Below are 21,385 nucleotides of genomic sequence, written 5' to 3' on the forward strand. Positions count from 1 at the left end.
TCTTCAACATTTGATTTGTCAGAAATGCTGGCATTCACCTGCGGTGGGGCTGCTCAGGCTGCTGGAGAGGAGTTGTGCGCATACTTCCAGATCCCAGGACTCCAGCGGTGGGCCTGATGCTGTCACTAACTACCCGTGTGCCTTTGTGTAAGAGCCCTCCAGGGTCTGTCAAATGAGCATCCTTCTAGAACTCAAGTTCTTTCCTGCTTTAAAAAGTAGAATAATAATAATGACGCAATGTACATTTTTGTGTTTTCACCACTTCAGTCCTTGATACCATGAAGACCATCTCAAAGATAATGGTAACTGACAGAAATGAGGATTTTTCCCTATTTTTGCCCCTAGGCTTTGGTAGGAGGTTGATAGTAGAACTACTAATATATGTGTTGAGAAAAGTATGGTTGTTCAAGAGTTAGTCCCTCACTGTGGCCTTCTCAACCATGGTCTCCCACGGAAAATGTCATGGCACTAAACATGGGAAGCATGGATTAAGAGGGTACAGAGATTTCTTTTGTATAACAAAGAAACTTCTTTAAAATGGAGGCCACTAAAAGGCACTATACATGTAAATCTGTGCTCTTGACTCATGAAATACATTTGTCAGAGAAATCTATCTGATCACATAAGTCTGTCCCGGATCAGGTAAGGCTACATTGTGTCATGGCTAATGTTCATTTTGTACAAAGTCCTTTTAAAGGAGAAATCCAATTACAGAGAAAGATGCTTTATTAGAGTATAATCACCCTGTTCTTTTCCTAAAAGGAATATATCTATATATTTTTATATATATCTATGGCTGACTCTCTAGGCACTTTTTCTTTTCTAAGGGAAAACGCATTTATTATTGTTCTGATTTACTGAAACTTGAAATATTCCATAAAATTACCCAGGAAAATCCAGGTAGCAGAAATATTTAACAGTGTACCTTCCTTCAAGAGGTTCCAAACATGTTTTAAAAGGCCACAGAATGATACACACACACACACACACACACTATGCCACTTAAAGCACTTCTGTCTTCCATAGGTGCAGACATAAGCTCTGTGGTCCCAGGGTAACACTGCAGCCTTCCCCTGGCAGGACCACATAGACATTCCGCGTTAAGTGTGAATACAACCGTGGAGGCTCAAAGTCATCTGATGAATGAGTCCCATTTCAATGCCAGACCAAAGGCAGCATAGGAGACCCGCACCTGGAGGGAACAGCTTCCGTATGTGCACAGGGAAATTGGGGAGGCACTTGCTAAAATTAGAGATCTACCTGAAGCAGAAGCAATTCCTGATCATAGTAAACACTCAGTAGATGTTCAGATAAACCTCCAAGTCTTCAGACCAGATTCTTGTTTACCAGCTCGGTGAACAAGCACCGTTGGTATGTTTTTAAAGATCCGGATGTGTACTCATCTCCTCAGGACAAGCAGATTCAAATTACAGCTGCATCATCTGGGAGCATTCTGGGACCGTGGGGGTGACACTCCTTGAAATGAAGAAACAATCCCCTGTTGGCTCAGGAGGCTCTTAATAACTACCAGAAGGTTTTACACGTAGCCTTCTGTGACTAATGGGAGATTTCTGAAATCATGACCTTGTACGATGAGGCAAAAATGTCTGTTGATCTCCACTGCAGGAGTGAAGGAGGGACCCATAGAGCTCCCCATCATCATCCGCTCATTTGGCAAGCACCGTGTGTACTCTGCCCCAGATATCAGGTCCATTTCTTCTCAATTTTCCATAAATAGTTTTAAAGAAATTATCGAGAAAGCAATCTCCCTTCTCTGTATTTTCTGTTAGTTTTTAATGCCCGTTCATCACACCAGCTGGCCAAAGGAAGTCGTTCTTCACTGAACTGATATTTAAAATGTTTGTAAGTGGAAGAACGGATGTTTATCACAATCTTTCTGGTTACTTGATGAGCTCAAATGGAGTGCCTCTGAATAAATTAGGTTCAGGGTTCCAACACTATTCATTTTCAACCAAATATTTTAGTGTTTATAGCCCCAAAGCTGATTAGCTATTATTAGTAATTCCATTTAAAAAAGCAAAAAGGGTTTTTTGGGTTGTGTTTGGTTTTGTTTTTAAATGCACATTGGAAAAGCAGGACACCCAAAATTCTTCTCCCAATTATATGTTTTACTCATCAGGAGGGTCACTTCTTATAGAACTCTCTGAGGGTCTTTATAACCAGATTGGCCTGTAACAACTGTGTAGTACTCCCATTTGTCCATTAGTGTTAAGTGAACGGCACGTCCTTGTCTGAGCTGAAGCAATAGTGGGCTTCACATATACCTCATCATCACACCGCACACTCCCACCGAACATCTGGGCCGTTTTGACCCTTGTCTGGCTCGCAGCGTGGTGGAATGTAGGAGAAGGCTAAGAAGAGAATGTTGCCAGGGATCTGTCAGTCTCTCTAAGTCTTAGAGATGGAGTTTTTACTTGCACTCTCTGTCCAAATGCAGCCCAGTCAGGCGTTCCCCTGCTGGGGGACTCCCCATTCCACTCCCACTTCCTGCCTGCTCCCTGTGGGCCCGGCACTGTGCTAGGCCTGGGAACAGGGTCACTTCCAGTTCTCAAGGAGCTTAATGGGTCATCATGGCCTAGTCAAACTTGGATTTTGTCCTTTCTCACTGAGAGTCTTTTTTCCTATGAGCCTCAGCACTAGACATCAGGAGAAAGCTAAAACAAGATAGCATGGATGTATCTGCCTTTCTTTGGGGAAAGGCAGACTCTTACGTTCCATCGATACTCTCAAGTTGACTGTAAACATTCATTTGACCAATAAGAAAAGAAAATACGAAAATGACTTCACACATACTCAGTAAGAGCTTATTTGGAGACATCCAGAGCATAAGGTTTCAGCTGCCTGTCCCTGTGGGCAAGATTTTTCTGGAATGGGATGACAGAGCACGAAGGAGCCCCATCATGTCCTCGGCCATGGGTCCACTCGCCTCTGACCTCCCTGCATCACTTGAGTCTCGGCATTGCTGTTAGCAGTCCTTTGCATTTATTTTGGCCAATTCTGTGCCTAGTTGATGGTCCTTCTGGAAAAAGAGATGGTCTCAACCTGACAGCTCAGAGTCACCATTCATCTAAAACAGACTGACAGTCTTCCACATTTACTGAATAGTAGTGAAGGGAAATCTAAAGATGTTCTTTTTACTTGGTTCTGTCCAGCCAAGGAATTCGGTCATAACACATACACCAAATCCCACTTCAGACCAACTAACAATGTTACTAATAAAAGGTTGTATTAATACTTTTATCATAGTTCCAAACATTTGTTTCTCAACGCATCCTCCTACCTTATTAAAGGCAGCAGGGCCTCTCGGCAAATGCTTAAAATTTTTTTAAAGTAAAATTATTTCACTAGTCCAGCATCTCACACAAGAATCTCACATCAGTTGATATTTCACATAGGGGAACCAAAAATCAAGGAAAAGCTAAGCTAAAAATTATGATTCCTTTATCACCAAATAGCAGAAGGAAAGCCCTGATTGATGAGTTGTGTTCTAAAGAGATATATTAATACTTTCAGTCATAATATGTTTCACGATGACAACATTTCCCTTTTTGTTTATCTCACCCAACTGCACAAAACATCACAAGCAATATAAGCCCCGTGTTGCTGACCTAGTTTGTGGCGCTCTCCGGAACACTTGGAAGTGTTAAGGTTTTACTGTTACTCGCATACAGTCACAATTATGACTGGGGCAGGTAACATCAGCAGGCAAAGCCACAAATCCTAGGAGTGGTTTTTCTAGTTCTGAAATGACTACTTAGCTGCCCATGTCACTATGGTAACACAAAAAAGCAGAGGAGGTGATGTTCAAAGATTAAAACAATTCACTGAAGGAAACTGGCAAAAAGGACCTTCTAGAGGTAAAATGTTATAAACCTGGAATGTTCCAAAAACATAAAAATCATAAAAATCTCTTGGTTTTTATTAGGTCAGTCTTAGACCATAAGTTTCCTTTGATATTGTCTGAGTGCAACTTGGGCAGGAGCCAAGGCTTGTCAGAGCAAAAAAAAAAAAAAAAAATCAAGGCCTGGGCTGATCATTTGGATGCCTCTTCCTATGGGTGGACATTTTCCTAAGACAGTTTTTATTTTTGCTAAAGAAAATTAATAATATTGAGCAATAATTTATTGTTTCTTTTTAAAAGTTGTATCCAAACTATGTGAGAAAGGAGATGATTCAAGCATACAAAGGTTAAGTTCAAGTACATCCGCTCTCCATCTCCAGATCCTAGGAACACAGCAACATCAAAATGTTGGAGGAAGGGAGAGTAAATATGTAGAGCTTTGGAGTGCATCCAAATTAAGTCGTTACCATCTTTAAACAGGCTATTATAAAAGTAAGTTGTTCTATGGAAGCTCAGGGTAACCACAAAGCAAAAACCTATAGTAGACATACAAAAGAGAAAGATTAAGGAGTGTAAGCAGACTACCAAGAGAGTCCTCAAATCAAAAAGGGAGAGAGCAAAGGAAAGGAACAGAGAGGAATTAAAAAGCAGTCAGAAGCCAATTAACAAAATGGCAATAAATACATACCTATCAACAATTACTTTAAATGTAAATGGACTACACGTTCCAATCAAAAGACAGAGTGGCTGAACAGATTTAAAAAAAAAAAAAAAAAAAGAAAGAAAACCAGAGCCATCTCTGTGTGGCCTACAAGAGACTCCCCTAAGATGTAAGGACACACACAGACTGGAAATGAAGGGAAGGAAAAAAGATATTCTACGCAGATGGAGAGACAGAGAAGGCAGAGCAGCTATATTTACATCAAACAGAACAGACTCAAGCAGACTGTGATATGAGACAAAGAAGGGCACCGCATAATGATAAAGGGGTTAATCCAACAGGAGGATATAACATCCGTAAATATTTATGCACACAGCATAGGAACACCTAACCGTATAAAGCAAATATTAACAAAGCTAAAGGGAGAAACAGCAACACAGGAATCCTCGGGGACTTTAATACCCCACTTTCACCAATGGGTACACCATCCAGACCAAAACTCAGGACGGAAACCTCAGCCTTACACGATACAGAACCAGAAGGACGTCACAGATGCATGGAACATCCCCCCCCCCCTCAAAGACAGCAGCCCATACCTTCTTCTCAAGTACGGTGGAACCTTCTCCAGGAAGGACGTATGTCAGGCCACAAAACAACTCCTAATAAACTTAATAAGACTGAAATCATATCAAGCCTCTTTTCTCACCAGGATGACATAAAACTAGAAATCAACTACAGGAAAACTAGAAAATTCACAAATACGCAGGGATTAAATCACATGCTACTGTACAACCAGGGGATCAACGAAGAAATTTTAAAAAATAAAAATAAAAAAATACCTCAGGACAAATGAAAACAGAGATACAGCTGACCAAAATCTACTTTAAAATCCCTTCAGGGTCTCACCCTCCTCGTTTATGACCTAAGCCTGACTGTGTCCTCAATTCTTCCTTTGCCTACTCAAATATTATTCTACATTGCATAGCTTAACCTGAATTACATGTCAAGGCAGAAAAAGGAGATGGGCTCTAACATGAACTGTGTTGAATCACTCAAGGATTTCAGTTGCTGGCCTGCCCCTGATGAGACTAGCCTTTGCACAAAATGTAAGAAATGGAGATTGTTCTGAGAACTTCGACACAATCTGCCTCAGCCTAACCCAGCCAGAAGGTCTGAGAGTTGTGACCACTGTGTCAACACGACTCAGCTGTTTGTTCCAGGAGACCTCTGCCCAAGGAAGCGGAGACTGCTTGCTCCAGAAGTTTCTGCAGATCAATTAACCTGAGATAAAGGGCTGTTCATCTGGGCAAACAGCCAGCTTATCAGACAGCAGCTTACCCATCAAGACCCCCTACCAGATCCTTGCTGTGTTCACCAGCCTTGTACTACCATATGTCTCCCACCTTGAAAGACACGTGGTAACCACTGAATCCAGAGCCTACAAATCCAACAACCCCCAAACCCTCCTCTGCGAGCCTGCTACCATCGATCTCCTCTGCTACCACCTTGAGTTACAATGAACTTGGTTTTGCATTAGTCACAGGCAGGCAGATAACATCAGGAATCTGAACAGAGATTTCAGTGCTCTACGGTAGTTAAGTAAATTTGGGAAATCCTATAGACCAGTTCCACCTTCATGATGATTGCAATCAGATGAGGATAATAACGTTTCTGAAAATTTTGCATGAAAAAAATAAAATTTTAGGATATAAAGCAAACAAGCAACTTGTGCATAGGAAGCCTTGGATTTTCTGCAAACTTACTAACTCCTCTAAGAACATTTCCCCCCTTAACATCAGCTTTTAAAACATTGATTTGGGCATGAATGATTTAAGAGAAATTAAGGAGTACTAAGTATATGAAGTATAACCGTGAAGCTAATGGTGAGTGGCAGGCACTGTACAACCAGGGGATTGGCAAAGTGTCTTCCCCCCACATCAGGGCCTCTGTGCTGGACCGGCTGCACTGGGGAGGGGAGTTTCCACATCATAAATCATTTCTGCATGATCAGTGACGAAAACTTTATTAGAATCCACTGGTCTGTGTGGAGGGCATCTATTCCCTTTGTCAGAGTGGGAGGAGTCAGGACACCCTCCTGCCGGGATTGCCAAAGCCACTGGAGCAGGTGCACACAGCCTAGCATGAGCCTCAGTGAGTGCTTGCCAGAGAACAGTTCCTGTTCCTGGTGACGTCACTGAAGGAACCCAGGAAATCCCCAGCTGGTCCCTTCACAGCCCTCTCAGAGGGGGGAGGAAACATCAGTTAGGGAGCCTGACTTCCTGGAAAACCCTGCTTTTTTCCCAGATCTGGGAGAAGAAACTAATAAATTATCAGAGAATTCCAGGAGCCAAGGCATTGACTGTGAAACAGGTGGCCAAGCAAAGACGGCGATTGGCCTCACAAAATTCAAATTACCAGTGGACATTTTGCCAGCGTGCTCCTTGATATGTCCTCATTAAAAATTAATCACCATTAATATTAATTATAGTGATTAAGAGGAAGCATCTGAAGACAGACTTGAATCCTTAGAGCTCTAGCTGGGCAGAACAAGATAACACAGAGCTGTTAAGGGGAAGAAGCTTCATCTTACTTAAAAAAAAAAAAAAAAAAAAAAGTGCAGACAAGCCAGGCCTTACCTAACAACACTTGGGCTAGGGTCTGGGCTCCCAGGACACTGCTCCTCCCGCCCCTGATCCTTGCCTCCTGTGATCTCCCCTATACCACAGCTCGCTTCTCAGATTACATAGCTGTCTCTCTGCAGAGGGAAGTCAGAGGTTTTCATCCCACAATACCCATCCCACTCCAAGTCTACTGAGTTGAATTTGGATTATGCCAAAGTTTTTTTTTTTTTCTTGCCTACACCCCCATGAACCACTGTTCTTTCTTCTTTTTCCAACTTTATGATAGTGGGAGACAAAGTGTTTGGTAGAAGGTCATTCTGAGGGGGAGCTAAGGATTTCTCACAAGGAATGAATGCCCAAGGCCCCTGCACTGCTGGACAGTGGGGCTTTGAGAAGCCTGGGGGTGGCCTGGCAGAGACCTGGCCCAGGCCAGCTTTAGCCCAAGATGCAGGGAAACTCCGTCAGGAAGCACGTCTTCCCACCCCCACACTGTAGAGCAGCTCAAAGGCAAGGAAAAGTGGGGAAGGGCAGAAAACCCATGCGGTCCGCGAACAACAAAGCTAGTTGCTTGCTTTCATGTGTGTTTTCCTTGTGCCAAATGCCTGGCCCCCAATCCAATACGATCCAAAGGACAAACACACTGAATTGGCTCTTGGAGTGGGCCCAGCTTTCTACGGGGTTGTGGGGGGGGAAAGTCCTCAGGCCTGGAATCTAAAAGCAGAACCTGTTGATTATAAACCATATTGCAGGAGAGAAGAGAATGTGGTCAGCCAGGGGCTGGGGGCCCTGAGATGTCAGAACTGTGGGCTTTCTTTTCTACCCAACCCTCCTGTCCTCCTGTAAGGCTTCCCTTGTGTGTGCAGCAGGGGAGGGCGCCTGCAGGCGAGAGAGACCTCCAGCCGGTCCCCGAGGGAGGGAATCATGGGTTCATCGCAGGTCAGCGGTTCCAAAACCGCTCTCTGAAATGGCACTCAGAAAATGCACCGAAGGAAGTCCTTGTTCTGAAAGATCACAAGCGAAGATGATAGAAACTCTGTGTTTGAGGGAATAAAGCGTTAAGGGTCTAGTTGTCACCTGAGTTTCTACTGAGAGCAGGACCTGAGGGTCTTGTGATTAACCAGGGGTGGATTTTCTGGTCAGCAGCACAGACAGGTTCTGAATTCCATCCACTCCGCCCAGGGCTCTGAACCCTGGAGTTGGCCACGGGCTCACATTGCCCCAGAGTCCCCCGCTGCCCCAGGTTAGACGGGTCTCTGGGAAGGCCCCTCACAGATGCGAACAGAGTCCCCAGCCAGCAGTCCGGGGGCCGTGGGAGGACTGCAGGGCGTGAGATCGTCTGGGGCCCACGTTGCTTCCCCCAGGGGTTGAGGAGCTCAGGCAGACGAATGAGGGGGGAGGTAACCTGGCAGAGATGCATGGTCACGGTGAAATCTGGTTGCCATGGGGATAGGAGGTTTTCTTTTCAAGCTGAGTAAGAGCAAATTTTCCATTGTGTATATGTAAACATACTGCGGCATCTTTCGCTCTTTAAATTCCTTTTCTTTTTCAAATCGCATCCAGGGTGGGCTCCCACATCCCAAGAAGCCTTAGGGAAAGTAATTATCCAGGGGACAGCTCCTTGGGTGGAATTCGGGGTTCAGCTTTTGTTTAGGCATGAAGGTGGGAAGGAAGGCACGGGGCTCCTTTTCAGGAAGCCGCAAGGTCCGCCTGGGTTCCTAAGAGTTCCCAGGGGCGTTTCCAAGGTTGCGTGCGGGAGAGTGGGAGCAGCTCTAGAGATAGGCCAGGGACAGCACTTTCCTCTGCTGCGGTCTTCAGTGAGGAACTTTCATGTTGTTTTCCACCTTCCCTGCTGTTCAGTAAAAGACTCCACAGCCCTGGCTCTCTCCTCTAGTACAACATGCAGGAACAATTTCGTGAGCCGGTCTTAGCCGGTTTAGACCCCTGAAACAAAGTGCCGTCACTGGGTGGCTGACACAACAAACATTACTTCCTCACCCTTCTGGAGGCTGGGGGGTCCAGGATCGAGGTGACAACGGACCTGGCATCTGGTCAGCACCTGCTTCCAGGTGTACAGATGATGGTCTTCTTGGATCCTCACACAGAAGAGAGAGGAAGTTCGTTCTCTGGTCTCACTCGAATAGAGCACTAATGCCATTCAGAAAGGCTCTGTTCTCATGACCTAATTCTCTTCCACAGGTCCTACCTCATAATGCCATTACAGTGGGGCTCGGATTTCAACATAGGAATTTGGGGGGACACATTCCATCCATAATAGCCCCTGTGAACTTTTTTCTGGCAGATGGTAAAATACACACAAAATGTATCATTTTCACCATCTTAAATATATAATTCTGTGGCATTAAGTACACTCACAAGGTTGTGCAACCTTCACCACTATTTCCACAACTTTTTTGTCATGCCAAACAAAAACCACCCACGCACCAAACAATGGCTCCCTGTCACCCTATCTCCCCCAGTCCCAGGCAACCACCATTCCAGTTTCTGTCTCTAGGAATTGGCCAACGTGAGGTACTTCAGTAAGTGGACTCTTGCAAGAGTTGTCATTTCGCGACTGCCTTGTCTTGTTTAGTAGAATGTCCTCAAGGGTTATGCGCGCTGAAGCCTATACCAACACTCCGGTCCTTTTGAAGGCTGGATAATATTGCTTTTATGTACATACAACATTTTATTTATCCATTCATCTGCCGACAGACACTTGGCTTGTTTTCACCTTGGACTATTGTGAATAATGCTCCTGCAAACACAGGTGTACAGATATCTGCTTGGGTCCCTAGTTTGGGTTTTGTAGGTATCTACCCAGAAGTGGACTTGCGGGAGCACATGGCAATCCTGTGTTCAAGTTTTTGGAGGAGTGTTGTGCTATTTTCCACAGTGAGCCTTCATGGACTTAGGATCAGTGGCTTTCCTGGGGCAGCTGAGGATTGTTTTCCAAGGGAGCTTGGCCATGGGCATCACAGTCTTTGCTAATTCTCTCACACTCACTCATCTATGTTTCTCCAAGGCTTTCTGCAGGTCTTCCTTAGTTCAATTCTCTTCTGTTGACTCTTTAGACTTTAATGTGTCTGGGGTGGCAGAATAATGATCTACTGATTGACTGACAGATTAACAACAAGGTGGGGTGGGGGAAAACCTCATCTTCCTGGTCTTCCAAACCATCCTGAGCCACCCGGTCAAACCCACAATACTTGGCTTCCACTGGAGACCTGGGTGTCTAGGCAAGCAGGCAGGCCCTCGTCAGCCTCCTTGATACACCGTGATTTCCCACCACCTTCACAACATCCTTTCCTTTATCTGGACACCCTCCCTGGCTCTCCACGTCCCTTCACAGACCACCTCCTCCTAAGGACTTCCTCGGCACTACGAGTCTATAGCTTGCTCTAGTGTTTTCCACCATTATTTCCAATGACTTGTCCTCTCAGGGACAGCACAGGTCCCCTCCTGACCCTCACCAGGATCTGGTTCCAGACTAAGCTCATAGTAGATCTTGGTAAATGAGGGCCTATTGATTTCTGACCCTGGTCAGAGACTTGGCCAAAGAGGCTACTTTGGGTCGCTGAAATAAAGGAAGCTTATGGGTAACAGAAGAGGCGATTTCTAGATGTGGAGGCTGGAAGAGCCCTTTGCTACATTTTGCTTTTTATCTTTTTAACACTTTTGTTGTGAAACAGAACATGCTCAGAGAAGCATATGAAATTTAAGTGAATGGTTTAATCAATAATTATAAAGCAAACATCCTTGCCACCTACCCCTGAGAGGGAGAACACTCAATGGCACCTCAAAGACCCCTTCCACTCTGGAACCCAGGCCAGTTCTGACTCTTCTCCTTCCCCCCAACCCGGGGGCAAACCTATCCTGAATTTATTAATAGCTTTTTTCTTGATTTTTTTTTTTTCATATGTTTACCACTTTCCTACACGGCCCTAAAAAGCAGGATTTAGTTTGAACTGTGCACGAGTGAAATAATGCTGTACACCTTCTTTTAGGATTTGCCTCACTTGACTGTGTTACTTACACCCATGTCCTTACACCAAGCGGGAGTTGGCCCATCTGTACAGACTCTAGCGTCCCAGTGTGCTGCACAGCTCAGCTTATTTAAGGCATATGTGCTATAAATGCTGAGGGACGGTATGTGATTTCCAGTTCGGGGCTATTAGGATGAAGATACTTATGCTCGTTCTTCTACGTCTCTGAAAGCCTAGCACGTGTATAGGAGCCGGATTGCTAGGTCACTGTGTCCATAGATCTTGACCTCTTACCAGCTGACGAATGACCTGTTTTCCTATAGGTGGCTGTATCACCCTCATTTTCCCCCCAAGTGACAAAGTGTTTCTGCATCCCAGCTCTGCAACATTCAGCAAATGCCCTGCAAATTCACAGGCAAGGAGGACCTCCTAGACCTCTTCTACTAGAGTTAAAACTGTTCAACAGACATCTTTGAATGTACCAACCTTCAACCTCCAAGGGAGCCCTTGGAGATGTTTCCACAGGAGCCCCTACTCCAGTTCGGGGGTGTTAGGAGAAGGAGAGACATAGTGCATGAGTAAGAATCCCAGGGGTGGGGGAAGCCCCCAGGTGCTTGTTGTACCCCCTGGAGCCGTGAACCACAGAGCCCTAGTCAGCTACAGACCCAGCCGGCCGGTGATAAAACATACATTAAAGGCTCAGGATGCCACTGCCTGTGAGTTTCAACAGGGCCCAGGTGTCACCTGCAAGCTCCCTCTTTGCTCCCCGCCGAGCTGTGCACCTGCCCTGACCAGGGCTGCCACCAGTGGGCTCCATGCGACCAGGGGAGCCAGGGCGGAAGGTCAAGATCTCACTTGGCCTTACCAGCTGGGAGAGCTCACTTGAGCTCTGCGGCTGGGGCTCACCCCGGGTATAAAGCAGAGAGACTGCACTATTTTTAAAAAGCACCTCATTATTACCAGTTTCAAGCAATGGAGGTAAGTACAAAGAAGAAAACAAACGAAGGCTTTTGAAAATCTCACCAACCAGAAATAAGTATCACCAAAAAAGTCAGCATCATTCTACGGACGGAAGGATAGGTGGAGGGGTGGGTGGAGGGGTGGACAGGTAGATATGCACAGGTTTTTTAATTTAATTTTAATTTAATTTAATTTTAGGGAAAAATAATCCTACGGTACATGTTATTTGAAAATCGAAATTTGTTCTCTTTATGAACGCATATTTTTTTCTTTTAAAGATTTTATTTATTTATTTGACAGACACAGATCACAAGTAGGCAGAGAGGCAGGCAGAGAGAGAGAGAGAGAGGGAAGCAGGCTTCCTGCGGAGCAGAGAGCCCGATGCGGGGCTCGATCCCAGGACCCTGGGAGATCATGACCTGAGCCGAAGGCAGCAGCCCAAACCACTGAGCCACCCAGGCGCCCCATGAACGCATATTTTTGTTGCCTTCTTCCTCTAACAGCAAGGGTAGATATTCTCAATGCAGAGACCTAGAAATCACAGAACATAAAGAAAAAAAATCATCTGCTTCCCATCACCAGGTCACTATGAACATATCTGCAGATGCGTCTGTACCTATAATGTGATACTCGTTTGTGTGTAACGTCTTCATCAAAAGAGGATAGCAAAAAAAAGAAAACAAAAATACCAAAATAAGGCCTCCTGAAAGGGATCCTCCTATCCATTCAGTACTCAGAGAATAACCAAATCTCACACTTCCCAAGAAGGAGCCGAAAGGACTAAGGGACCAGCCTCATTTGTCAAATAGTAGGTGGCGGATTTTGTTTCTCCCCTTAGCCACAAAGCAGAAGTACACGTGGGAAGCAAAACCAAGCCCAACCTGACCTTCACCATGATAAGCAGTATGGCTCAAACCACAGAAAGACCAAGGGCAGAAATTTCTGAGCAGTAACTGACCCTGTAACTAGAGTTTTACCATCGGGGCAAGAAGCCGCATTAAGGCTCTCACAGCCCAGACCCTGCAGCTCAAAGTGACCGTCTCCGAAGCAAGCCCAAGGACTGTTTTCCCAGGCCAGGGGTGACAGCCCCTTGTATGGTTCCTAAAACGCACAGGACAAAACACAAGTTGAGACAGAGCATCTCGTCTCCATAGATACAAGGCCTTGAACCAAATGTAAAAGCAAACCACTGGTAATGGAAACAATTGCTATGGTTCTGCCTAACTGCCCCTGGAGCCAACACGCAGCCCAGGAGGCATCTGCTGCTGAGGTCCAGGCTCTTGGGAGAGGTGTTAACAGGAGAGCTGGATCCAGCTTCTTGCCTGTGCTACAGAGAGGTGGGGTCAGGAGGCCCGCTTCTGATTCTCCCAGTGGCCAGTCCCTCACTCCCCACTCATTCTAACCCTCCTTGTCACCCACGAGCCCTTTGCAACCCCTGCACGTGGAGCAGGAGCAGGTGCACCCCTGCACGCCCTCTGTACACCCCCTCTCTAGTATCTGTCTCTGGGGCTCCCATCCTTAGAACTGGCCCACAGCCCAGCCCTGGGTGATCTGATGACCAGCCCTGTTCACACGTACTGTTCTCAGGCAACACAACTGCATTTCAACCGGGCCCTTCTGAAAGCAAGGCTGTCCCCCCAAAATGCAGCCCCCATGAGGGGCTGCATGTCTTAAGCCAGGTTTGTGGGGCGCTGCGTGGGTGCACCGCCTATGAGGACCCTTGGATCATACCATGTGGGGGGGCTACCTAGTCCCCCCACACCTGAGACCACCCTGATTTCCAAGGCGTTGGGGACAAGGATAAAAGAGAGGGGGCTCCACACTGTGGGGGCGCAGAGTCAGCTCCCTCTGTTTAGCCCAGCACAGCACCAGCTGGCGAGCACACCAGATCCTTCTCTATCCCCCATGCCACCTCCTCCTCTCACCTAAAATGGGAGGAGAGAGGGGGAGGAAATGCTGCCTCTTCCTCCTGTGCTGAATTTATCCTAACTGCAGACCGGCTGCAGAGCTAGGGAGAAGATAAACAGAGAAGTCTAGTTATAATCTTTCCAAATCTCCCAGCGTCCTCCAGCCCACTCCGTTTGCTTCCTACCTTGCTGGAGGAGGAAATCTGCTTCCAGGGCTCCATCCTGTCTCTGAGACCATCTCCTGGGCTGGGGAGGTTCTCCTGCTCCTCGTGGGAGCTCCAGACCCCAGCTGACGCTGTTTCATGTGCTGGGCCTGAGAATCTTGGCAGGTGCTTAGCATTTTCTAACCAGTTCTCACCTTGGCCTTGGCCACCTAGTTAGCTGCTAGTTCACCCTGACCCCCTCCAAGCTTTCTGCAGAGCAATGGGACGTATGGTATTGCCTCACAGCCCCTATGAGGGGGTTGTTGACATAAATGTCAACAGTCTGGATATCCACCAAGTAGAATGTCAGGTTTGGAACAACCTCTGAGGATAGGGACATTGTCTCCTTTCATCTTCATTAGAGCCCGTGGAGAATTAAAAAAAAAAAAAAAGCAGTCAGTAATTTCCCTTCTGGAAATTGGAAGAATCTGCATTGAACTCAGGTGTGTGGCTGTGTATTACCCCCAGGCTTGAGTGAGGAGCCAGAGCTGTGAGGGGGCAGGACTGCGGAGCACTGTGGGGGGTAGGAGGTGGGAGGGAGTCCTGGGCCTGCACAGGCTCAAAGGCAGCTGTTCCAGGCCCTGTGACCAGGTCCAGCCCTAGCAGTCCCTGGAGGGGTTGTGATGCCTCCCTGTCCCCCGTGGAGGTGTGGAGGTGCCCAGTCCCCACAGGACTGGGCTTATGGTGTCGCCTATGGGCCTGGCTGGGCAGACCCTCATGCCTCTGCCTTCTTCGGCTCACTCTGCAGACCTTCTATAATCCTGAGCCACCCCTTCGCCATGCAGCACACCTGCTTCTGCTTAAATCAGCCAGAGTTGGTTTCTGCCGCTTATAGGTGAGAACTTGGGGTGATTCCCCAGGCCTCTGGGGTTCTGATTCCAGAGACTTCCATCCTACTTCTTTCCAAATGCTCTCTGCCAGCCCCAGGCTGGAGTAGACCCCTCCCACTAGACTAACCGAGCACAGCACATGGCAAAGGGGAAGGAGAAAAGCCTCCACATGGAGCAGAATGTAATTGTGACACTCCCACATGCGGAAACCTTGAGCAGACAGAAGCCAGGCTGTGATTGTTAGTCCCCGAAGGCTGTGCCTTCCATGAACATGAGGGCTCTGTGTGAGTGCAGCCCCCTGGGGTGCCCAGGATCCCAGCTTCCTGGCAACATCCCGACGTGTCATCATTCCAGGGGTCTGATTAGCTGTAGAACGTGCGAGTTCCTTGTTCCCAGGATTCATCTGAGTTAACTCTGCTGCTAATTGGGTTTGTATCTGGCAGTGGTGACATCGAAAAAAGGTTTTGTAGTCAATTATGTTCTCCTGGAACGCACGGGCAGGGGTTGTCCTGTCAGCACTGAGGTGGTCTCTACCTTAATGAGCTGGCCCAGACAAAGGCACCAGAGGACATTATTGTCCCTGAGCACCTGTCTTCAGTGGCTGCTGTTGAACAAGAAGTGGAAGGTCTATCTGGGCACCGCGTGAGCCGGCTTTACTGTACTTTCCAGTTGCCTCTTTCCCGTGGAACACAGCTGAATGAGATCAGGTGCGTTCCAGCCACTTTAAAAAAATCGTCCCTGAGGAAATGGAACACGCACATGCTCTTCCTACTGCCAAACGATGGAGGGTTTGGCTTAACTGCACCAAAGCCAGGAAACGGACACTTACGGCCCCCACTAGCCCCCAGAACACAGCCACGTGGCACACACCTGGAGGAAGAGAAATGGAATTCTTCCTGCAAGTTCTTTTTTTGGTCCAGAACAAATCATTCTTCCAATGTTCTAACATCCTGAGCGTGGGTGGAAGCGGTGCTTACTTATGTCTTGTGGGAAAGATGGTGTGTTTATAGAGGAATCCTCTAGCCAACTGGGGTGATTGCGCGAAGGGCCACTGGTCACTCAGAGATCACAGTGAGGCCTTGCCTTTTTTTTTTTTTCTCTCCTTTTGCTTTGGGTCTTAGTGGGTCAATCTCTCACTTTTTTTTTTTTTTTTTTTTTGAATACTGGGGATTTCCAGTCCTCTGCCTGGAAGAGCTGGAGGCACTTTCCTGTTCACAGAGAAATGGAAAAGCAGGGAAAGTTCCACTTAATGGCTCAGAAACAGGCCACCAGGGCCTGGGAGTGGCCGAGGAGGAAGTGGGGTCTCTCTGAGACAGGCCCCTCTGGGCAGGAGGGGGTCCCTGGGGCAGCGGCCTTCTGAGGAGATGGCTTCAGTTGTAGGCGGTGGCGAGAGTGGGCAAGGCAGCGGTCAGCCGCTGGTGAGGAGGGGCTCCAGGAGGCCCAGCAGCACCCCTGGCCTGAGGTCGGCCTCCAAGAGCCCATGACGGGACTGTAAATGCCACACGGTGCGGCCAAGCCACTCTTCTGTGGGAACTGGAACTGCACATTTCCTGCCTTTCATCTTGCCTGTCGGAGAGGAATCTGTCAGGAGCAGCAAACCACAGCCCTGTCACTGGGGCAAGGGGCAAGGCTGTGGCTCCGGGGCGGCGGGCGGGGGTGCGGGGGGCCTGGGAGTGGGCTGGGCCGCCGAGCAGCCGGCCAGCGACAGTGGAGAAGTGCCTGGGCAGCATGGCGGACCGGGCACCATCTGCCCAGGCCAGGCCAAGCGAGTTCTTCTGCTGGCCGGGGACGGAGCTGATGCTCAGACAAGGTGCGCGGCCTGGGTGGGGACATATGCTGCCGTTGTCAGAGCCAGACGGCCCGTTCTGGGTTCTTTCTGGGTGACACTGAGAGAACTGCGCTTCGGAATTTTATCATTAGCTGGGGGGAGCGTTGGGCCGAGCGTTGGGCCCTGCCTTGACCTCCTGCCAGAGTGGATTTTTGGAGAAGAGCCTGGCTTTCGGAAGGGCCGATTCAGAGAGCACAAAGGCACGCCGTGAACATGCCACATGTAATTTTGGGGTGAGGAAACTGAGTTTTAAAACTCGAACATGAGAATCTGTGCCTGCAAGCAAGTTGTGCTCGCCTTCTTCTCCCTGGGGGTGGCCCAGAGAGCAAGAGGGCACGCCCGCGTCCCGCTCTTCTCCAGGGGAAGAGTTACTTTATTTGAAGTGGGAGAAAATGCAGGACACGATAGACGTGGGATGTCACAGGTCTTTGGAGAGCCAGCACGGCCTGCTCTCTGCGTGTTCTCCTCAGTCCACGTTTGCTTGGTCCCTCCAGCTCCCTACCCTCACCACATCTCCAGCCCCTACACCACACCCATACGCACCACCCCAACCCCTAGGCAGCCAGCTTTTTCTTTCAGCCTCTCCTCCTTAAAGGCATGGGTGTCTTGAGTCCCCTATTAGTGATTCATGCCACACTCCCAGGAAACTCCCTGATGTGTCCCTTAGAATTAACCCAACTGGATTCCCTTGGTCTCACTCTCTTAGCTTACTTCCTCTGAATCTTTCTTTGCCCTCCCTAAGCCATCTGGGAGGTGGCAGACGGTCTCTCTTCATGTCAGGGATGAATTTCCATCTGCAAGGTATCATGGCTCATGCATACGGTACGAGAGAAGGCTCTGGTTTAGGGCAAAAGGGACACGTAAGCCCTGTGTGACTGGGAAGCGGGGGTGTTGGCCTCAGAGCCAGGACCCCGCAAACATGCTCTCAAGGTGACAGTTCTAACAAACGCACAGGAGCCTCCTAACCAACACACTAATTAGCTGCCAGAATAGAAACAGATACAGAACAAGCCTCCAAACTTGCCAGTTATTCTCTAGGGAACACACGCCAAGAATTGGTCTCTGAGAAATTTTCTTTTTAAGAGGCAGAGCTTGAGGGACTATCTGGGAAGGGTCAGATCCTTCAAAACTTAACTCAGAATTCATTGAATTAGACCTAGAACTGGCCTGGCTGGAACCAGGCTGTCACAGTCAGATCTCAAATTAGGGACCCCTTATGGTACATTTCTTCCCACTCAGATTTCAGCTTTCAGATGTATCCTGAAAGCTCTCGGGGTAGGAGTAAAGAAAAGGCCAGATAATGGGACAGCTGTTGTTTGTCGAGGACAAGGAGGGGCCTCCTCCCTATCATCCACAGACCCCTCCAGAGTTAGGGCGTCATGCTCAGAAAGGCTCCTCCAAGTCTGCAGGGCCAGGAGGAGCATGGAACCGAGGGCTCGGGGGCAGCGGTACAAGCATGACGTCGAAGCTGGGAGGCCCCCGGACCCCACCTCATGCCCTCTGAGCTCAGGATCCCCAGCGTCTTTCTTGAAATGAAAAACAGGCAACATAAATAATTTTAAATGCTTCTGAAGGCAATTTTGCAAAAAAATAGAAAAAAGCAGTCTGTACAAAATTGGCACATTGTACGAGCTCATTAAGAAACAAAAAACTGGGGACGCCTGGGTGGCTCAGTTGGTTAAGCAGCTGCCTTCGGCTCAGGTCATGATCCCAGCGTCCTGGGATCGAGTCCCGCATCGGGCTCCTTGCTCGGCAGGGAGCCTGCTTCTCCCTCTGCCTCTGCCTGCCATTCTGTCTGCCTGTGCTTGCTCTCGTCCTCTCTCTCTCTGATAAATAAATTTAAAAAAAAAAAAATCAAAAAAAAAAAAAAAAAGAAACAAAAAACTGGTTTTATTCCTCGGACATTTCGCACGGATTAGGAAGGGGGTATAAAGGCATTGCATCCCGTTCAGTTAGGAGACCAGGTGTCTGGAACTGTATGGAATGTCCACATGCCCTCTGAAGAGCACTATCTCCTATTCTGAGGGAGGACGTCACACGTGGGCTGGCTCCTTCACCCGGTAGTGACGTTTCTCAGAGTGGGGCTTCTCCAACCTGTCTCCTGGTGACACTCCAATGGCAGAGGAGGGTGAACGCATCCCCATGGGGCCGAGGAACTGCTCAAAGACAGGGTGACAGCACCTATCACCGCTGAGCTCTTGCAGCTCAAGACACCCACGTGAATTTTGCATTTGTATTTATTTTCACAGAAAAATCTTGCTTTAAATTCTTCATTGGTTGGACCCAGTCCGCAGTCCTGGGAGAGGGCCACATGAAGACAGGCACTCAAAGCCTGGACTAGTCCAACGGCGGGAGCTCGCTCATGGCTAGGACAGGACCTGAGCAAGGCTGCGTTGCCCACAGTAGGCAGGCTGGGGAGGAGCAGGAGGTGCTAAAGCCTGGTCTTCATTCAAGGTAAAGCCTCAGGCACTGAGAGGTGGGAGGTGCCATGGCCAGGCCAGGTCTTTTTACCTCAGAGAGCTCCTGCCCAGTGCAGTCTTTGCTGAGGGAGGAGGAAACTTCCTTTATGGCTCCGCCCACTTTCAGCTGGTGCAGGATTTTCAGGATCTCACCTAACAGGATAGGTCCCATTCCCTCGAATTAGAGGTTTTCTTTTCCTTCTTCCGATAGTCCTTAGAGTTTCTGTCTAACCACAGAGGATGTAGACAGGAGATGGGAGCAGTAGGCTTTGTCCTGCCTCACCTGGTGGCTTGGTGGGGTCACATCCCATCACCCTCCCAGGACCAATGTCAACCTGTTTTTTGCTCAGCATCACCGGCTGGCTTCTGGCTGGAATTCTGACAGCTAAACAGACACACTTCTTGGTTTACAAGTTGTTATTCTATCACTGTAAGTATTAGTCAACATTTGGGTTTTAGTCATAACATAACTAATGCATAATATTTTTGCTTCACAGCAAATTAAATAAAGAATTGGCAGCACATTAAATAAATGGTTAAATTAATTTTTTTTCCTCCAAGTCTTCAAGTAAAATTGAAGTTCCAGACAGATGCACATATCTATCTGGGAGCTCCAGCTACCCCCCCTGAAGTCCCTCTAATGTGCCCAGAATTGTGACAAATGAGGCAGAACCACTAACGCCTTAGGTCAGCACATAGAACAAACACATAGATGTCGGCAACTTAAACAGTACCGATTGTGGCCATGCAACAGGCTAATGTCCTTAAAGTTAGTATGACAGATAAAACAGTGCTTGAATAGAATTCAGTCTTGGCTAGCCAATCTTTAAAAGTCTAGCTAGCTAGCAATGAAGCTGACCAATGCTTTAATTTGTCCCAAGGCCTCTATAACAAAAAGATAAGGTAAGACTCCTGAAACGTTCAAGAGCATCCCAACTGTCTGTCAATGAACTACAGAATACTAAATAATTCTGTCCGTGGTGCAGGAACACACAAGGCCATGCTGCTCATGTCTAATTAGCTAAATGGTCCCAAAACCAAATTAAGAAGTACTTAAGAAGATAATGAAAATGAGTCTGGAAACGAGATAACCATCGGTCACTACACGTGGAGATTTAACTTCCCATATCATAAGCCTGCTTTCACTAAAGAAACCCGCTCGTTCATGTCTTTATCGGTTTTTGAACTAGACCAGAGGATGTTTTGGATTCGTGTCATAGGCAGAAGCCTCGTGGTGTATTTCACTGGTGTATCAGAAATTCTCTTTGATTTTTGCCAGATTTTTACCCTGCAGGACTCAGAAGGTTTTACTTACTTTGGAAAAGACAAAGGGCTGACCCCAAGATTACTAGCTCTTTGATAGTGGGCCGCTTTTTAGACAAAGGGATGTCTGAGGCTTTGTTAGAATCGTGCCCCAATGATTAGGGGACAATTGAGGAAAAAGGGAGGACTTGATTGAAAAATTCCAGCACTATTTTTTTAAAAATATTTAATTTATTTATTTGACAGACAGAGATCACAAGTAGGTAGAGAGGCAGGCAGAGAGACAGGAGGAAGCAGGCTTCCCGCCGGAGCCCGATGCGGGGCTGGATCCCAGGACTCTGGGACCATGACCTGAGCCAAAGGCATTGGCCCAACTCACTGAGCCACCCAGGCACCCCTCCAACGCTATTTTTGAATTCCTTATATTGTCTGCCTTACGATATTCTGAGAGGCATCACAAACTTCTCTTTGGCAACTTTTATTTTATTTTATTAAAAGATGTATTTATTTGACAGAGAGAGAGAGAGAGCGAGCACAAGCAGGGGGAGGAGCAGAGGGAGGAGAGAGAGAGAGAGAATCTCAAGCAGATTCCCTGCTGAGTGTGAAGCCTGACACAGGACTCCATTTCAAGACCCTGAGATCACAACTGGAACCAAAACCAAGATTCAGACACTTAATTCACTGTGCCACCCAGGCGCCCCTTCTTTGGCAATTTTTAAGGTGAAAGGATTATTGCTCCCCATTTTTCACTGTGTGATAAATACAGTCAAAACCCAGCAAAACAGAAGGTTTCGAAGGCTACATACAG

Source organism: Mustela lutreola, chromosome 3, assembly GCF_030435805.1.
Source record: "Mustela lutreola isolate mMusLut2 chromosome 3, mMusLut2.pri, whole genome shotgun sequence".
NCBI lineage: Eukaryota > Metazoa > Chordata > Mammalia > Carnivora > Mustelidae > Mustela > Mustela lutreola.